This window comes from Apium graveolens, chromosome 6, assembly GCF_009905375.1.
Source record: "Apium graveolens cultivar Ventura chromosome 6, ASM990537v1, whole genome shotgun sequence".
NCBI lineage: Eukaryota > Viridiplantae > Streptophyta > Magnoliopsida > Apiales > Apiaceae > Apium > Apium graveolens.
The window spans coordinates 228299962-228305761 of NC_133652.1; the positions used below are offsets into that span (position 1 = coordinate 228299962).

At 35.3% G+C, this 5800-nt stretch overlaps 1 non-coding gene across 1 annotated transcript; it reads left to right on the forward strand.

Annotated features, from left to right (window-relative positions):
* Positions 1-5233: 5233 nt before the first annotated feature.
* On the forward strand, positions 5234-5340 carry LOC141670103 (small nucleolar RNA R71). The gene has a single exon (XR_012554350.1). It is a non-coding gene; the product is annotated as a small nucleolar RNA R71 (small nucleolar RNA).
* The last annotated feature ends 460 nt before the right edge of the window (positions 5341-5800 follow it).

Sequence of the window (5800 nt, forward strand, 5' to 3'; positions counted from 1 at the left end):
TGAAGGACCAAGCTTTTGAAGATAGAAGCAGCTAGAAAAGAGTAGTACCAGTGCGGTGGTATTCCGAATCTAACACGTTCGTGATACTAAGGTTGACGTGGTTATTAAAAGATTATAGAACGCTAACGAGCAAAAGTATAACCAGTATAATATTAGGAACGGAAGATAGTAACGATTACGAACTGGAAAAAAAATGGGTATTGAAAAGCAAAAGCTATAATGCTGAAAGCTATGATGAGAGTCTGTGCAATAGACTTGAAAGAATTTGGAATGATCACTTAACGTGGATTGAGTTTTCTTACGATAATAGATCTTATGTCAGTATTGAGATATCGCCTTATGAGATCCTTGAGGGAAGACAATGTCGATCTCCCTTATGATAGGATGATGTTGTAGAGCGCAAGATGCTCAGGCCAGCAGTGGTCCAAAGGACCTAGGATATAATAGATCTAATCAGAGGACGGCTGGTAGTAGCCCAAGATGGACATAAGAAGTATGTTGATTTGACACAAAAGAACAAAGAATAGGAAGTAGGGGACCTAGTGCCATTATAGGTATTCCCTTGGAAAGGATGGATGAGTTTCGGAAAGAAAGGAAAGCTAAGACCACGAATTGTTTGACCCTTGGATATATTAAGACGTATTGGGAAGTTAGCTTATGAGCTAGCCTTACCCCCGAACCTACAACAAGTTCATAATGTGTTCCATGTGTCAATGCTAAGGAAGTATCATCGGGATGCCAGACACATAGTGGAGTACGAGGAGGTGGATATGCAACCAGATCTGACTTACGTGGAGAAACCAGTAAAGATTATAGGTAAGAAGGAATAGGTGTTTCGGAACAAAGTGATCAAGCTAGTCAGAGTGCTATGGCAGAATCATAATGTGGAGGAATCAACTTGGGAACTAGAGAGCACAATGCTAGAAAAGTACCCCCAATTGTTTTCTATCTGATTCCGGGACGGAATTCTTTTAAGGAGGGGAGACTGTAATAACCCCAAAAATTTTGAACTTTTTGTAACCCTTATGAATGGTGATTTTGCTGATTATGCTGAATAAGAAAACTTTTCATGCCACACTTTGTAGAGGTTCTTTTATTGTTATTCTGAGATCTTATTAGTACTCTATATGGTATATAAGTGTATGTAAAGATCGTCAGAATCCAAATTCGAACACTTTGATTTTTCCCGAAAAACCACCAGATACCGAAAGAATTGAGTATAAGATAACAGGATAAAAAGGATTTAAATTCAAGAAGTATACGAGATGATCATAAAAGGAATATAATGTATTAAGAAAGGTTAAGGAAACCCAAGTAATAAGATCCCGGGTATGATCCCTCAAATGATAAATGAGAACGGAAGTTAAGCGAACCGTATAACAGGTCAGGGGTCATTAGCCAAGTAATTAGGAGTTAATCAAAGAGGTTAATGATGATGTTGTCATCACACCAACAAGAAGAGGACAAGTGTGGGAATGTGACATAGGAAAATGACATAAGCATGACCAAAGGAAAGGAAGTGTTGGTTGATTATAAACCACACAAAATTTACCATGGTTAAAATGTAATTAATCAAAGCAAAAGCAAAACAACCAACAAAACAAATCACAAACCATAAAAACACATTTTCTCCACCTTTCCAAGCAAGAAGCTCTCGGCTTCTTCACTTTTTCAAAGACAAGAAAATCAAAATCCAAGTTCCAAGCTTTGTTAATTAGTGAGGTAATTATCTAAGGTTCCTTGTACATAGATATAGATATCCTATAAGTCTAAGCTTCAAATTCCTTCACAATCTCTTCGTAAAATTTATGGACAAAGAGAGTGAATAGTGTTTTTCAAGAACTTGAAATTTTGATCTTGTGTTTTTGTTTAGATAAAGCTTTAATAAGGATTTTCCAAGGTTGTTTCAAGCTCATTAGTTACTCCTACTCACCAGGAAGGTATAATCTCTTAACCTAGAATTGTTATTGAATATTAAGGGCTTGTTATGAGTAGTATAGTTCATGAGAAGCATGGTTATTGAATGTTTAGAGATTGGTTGGTTTTGTGATGTTTTTGGAGTTGTAAATCTTGATTATTAGTTAATGAACTTAAGTAAGCTTTTAGTTCATGATTGTGAAGTAGTATAAATTGGAGAACTTGAGGTGTTGGGGCTGTTGTAGAATTGTATGGATGGAGTTTGGTTGTAGTAATGATTGTGGATTGATTTGGAGTAGTATAAAATTTGGTAATCACGTAAACATAGCCGTCGTAATGCCCGATTTACTTTAGACTGTTTTTGTTCTTAACATCAGGACCCATGAACTCACTTTTAGGTTTTGACCATTGCCATGATTAGATAGTTCATGTTACATGCTTCGTTTTGATATGTGGTTCGCTTGAATCCAATGTACGGTTTAGGAGAAACGACCGTTTTAAGTAACGACGTTTCGCGACCGAACCTTTACCCCTCGCCTTACTTTAAAACCTTGGTTAAGGCCCTTAAATGACTAATTGGAGTATGAAACAATTATGTAAAGTGGATTAGGCAGTTGGTAGAGTACTCGCGAAAGAATCGCCTTAAAATTCTTAATGGTTAATTTATTAAATATGGTGGAGTCGAGGGTACTCGAATAACTTATGTGATTCGTTAAGCGCAGAAGGGACCATAAGCGAACGTTAGGGTTCAATTGGTTAAAGTCTAGTTTCTTAAGCGACCGGGGTTTAATTTCGACTTATGTTGTTGTTTATAGGTTATCGGCGGACCCACTCTAAGCTTAAGTCTATCCGGGAACACTCAGGCAAGTTTTCTACCCGTTATATTGTTGTTGTGATGTATATATGTATATGCATTATCTTGTGATAGATGCATGTTGGTTAATTAGCAAATCTTGCGATATATTGGAGCATGCTGATATGGTTTATATGCATGTCTGTTTCAAAATCTTGATATGTAATTGTTGATTCAATTGCTTATAATTGCATAATACTTATGCTAGGGATAAGCAGTAGTTGCGTATACCCTTAATATAGGGGACCTAAAGGCGAATATTTTTTCTAAAACCGGGAGTCGATGTTCCCGAATATATTATATATATATTTATATATATATAGATAAATTTTTCAAAACTATTAATCGAATAAGGTTTATTCGATAACTTTATTTTTATTAATGAATATTATTTTGAATATTCATTCGAGGACTTATGACTCCGTTTATTCTATTTAATGAATATTATTTTGAATATTTATTCGAGGACTTATGACTCCGTTTATTCTATTTAATGAATATTATTTTGAATATTCATTCGAGGACTTATGACTCCGTTTATTCTATTTAATGAATATTATTTTGAATATTCATTCGAGGACTTATGACTCCACTTATTTATTAAATAAGATTCTTTATTTTATTAAAGAATAGTGTTTCGATAATCAAACTCATTTTCGATTATTCAAATAAAGATCTTACTTTCGTATAAGTATATCTTTGGTTATTTATTATTCATTTCAAGTATGAGTTTTAAAACTTCTACTTCAATTATTTTTATAAAGATCATCCTTATAGGAATATTATTTAAATAATAATATTCAGATATTATCTAATATATCGGGACTGATTTATTTCATTAAATCAGCATTACTCCAAACATTCTTAAAAATGTTTGCGAGTCTTCAAAATGATTTTAAAAGTTAGAGCGGATCCCAAAACTCATTTTTATATTTAAGATCTTCCTTTCAAAGGGGATTTAAATATTCACTCAAAACCTGAGGGATCCGGCTCTGTGGTGTATTTTATATTCGCAACGAGGTTGCTGTTTTGGCAAATGAATTGATTACTTACCCAACGTTCGGGAAGTAAGTCCGTCTATTGAGTCGGCATAAGCAACATGGGCTCAGTGGGCGTCCATGAAAGTGTAAGTGGCTCAGTGGGAGTCCATCAAATGCGTAAGTGGCTGAGTGGCAGTCCAGCATAAGGTCCTATTGCGGCCAGGGTGATGACCAGTGGGGAATTTGTCCATCTACTAGTAGAAAAGGTTACTTATTGGTATCTTTGCCTGATCAGCAAGATATCAGGTTTATGCCAAGGTTTTCTCCTTTCCAAATTCAGTGGATATTGCAACTCTGTTTATAATTTTCATAACAGAGGTTTTCAAGGAGTGTATGAAATGTATATATATATAGGTGCATATATATATCGGGACTTAATGAAGTATCTCGTAACTTTATTCTTTCAAATTATATTTCAAAGATTGAATCTATTCAAGTCTTATCTTGTGGTCTCATCTATGGGACGAACTTTTGAAAATAATTATAACTTGAACGGTGGTAGTTCAAGTAGTATTCAGAAAAGATATAAGTATATTGGAGTATCTTGTAACTTCATCTTTTGAACTTATATCTAGTAAATGATTATCTTATGCATATCAAAGATTTTCAGAAAAATGTTGAGACAAGGTTAGATATATGAGATCACCTTGCAACGATATTTTTATACAGTTATAAATTGGAAATCTGTGTATATTATACATGTCAGAGGATTTCAAAGATTATGAAAAGTATATATATATACTGAATATTTTGCGACGTGGTCGCATTAAGATATTAAACTTGGTTCATTTCTTCTTGACCAAGACTTTCATGAGTACTATGAGAATGCTCATATATTGTTAATTATTATAAATATTATTTCGGTGGGCTTGTTGCTCACCCTTGCTTTCTTCTTCATCAAACAACAACAGATAGAAAAGATGAACATGACCAAGCTTCCAATTCGCAAGCGGTTAGGAAACGTTCCGCAGTTTTCTGGAAGCATTGATGCCGCCGTAGCTGAGGTAGGAACTACCAATAGGCTAGGCTTTCAACTATTGATGAACCAGACTTATGTATATTATGAATTGTAATAATGGCAAAGAATGTGTAAATTATTCAGAAACCCTTTTAAGGTGAAATGGTTTATAATTGTGGAGTAAAATGACTTGTGTTATTTTTGGTTTTCATCTCTGAGACTATAATTTGTGGTGTGTGTGTGTGTATATTATGGGGTCACAGTACGCAGCAGTTGGTTGATTGTTAAGGTTAAGTATTATTAAGGGAAATGGAACTCGTGATAACCCGAATCCCCGACCCCGAATTTGGGGGTGTTACATGATATCTCTTGGCCCATAAGGCTCCACCTGATGCTGCATCTTGTATGGGTCTCGACTGTGCTCCCAACCCGTTATAGAAGCAATTGATTACCATCCAATCAGGTATTCCATGATGAGGACACTTTCTAAGCATCTCCTGGTAACGCTCCCAAGCTTCAGATAAAGATTTTCCCGATTGTTGTGCAAATTGAGTAAGAGCATTTCTGATTGCAGCTGTTTTTCCATAGGGAAAAATTTAGTAAGAAATTTCTGAGTAAGATCCTTCCATGTCACAATAGATCCTGGTGGTAGAGAGTGCAACCAGCTCTTAGCTTTATCACTCAGAGAAAATGGGAAAAGTCTTAGTTTCACAGCATTATCTGAAACACCATTGAACTTGAAAGTGTCGCAAATCACAATGAAATCCCTGATGTGCATATTGGGATCTTCCGTTTGAGCACCCCCAAACTGGAATGAATTCCGTACCATTTGAATCGTGTCAGGCTTGATTTCAAAGGTATTCATCGTAATGGATGGTCTGACAATGCCAGACTTAATGTCATTGATTTATAGTTGAGAATAATCCTTCAATGCTTTCGTTTCTGCTGTTGGTTCTCCCATTGCAATGATCACTTCCGCTTCTACTTCTTTTAGTTTATCCTTACGAGATTGAAAATGTGTTCACATACACA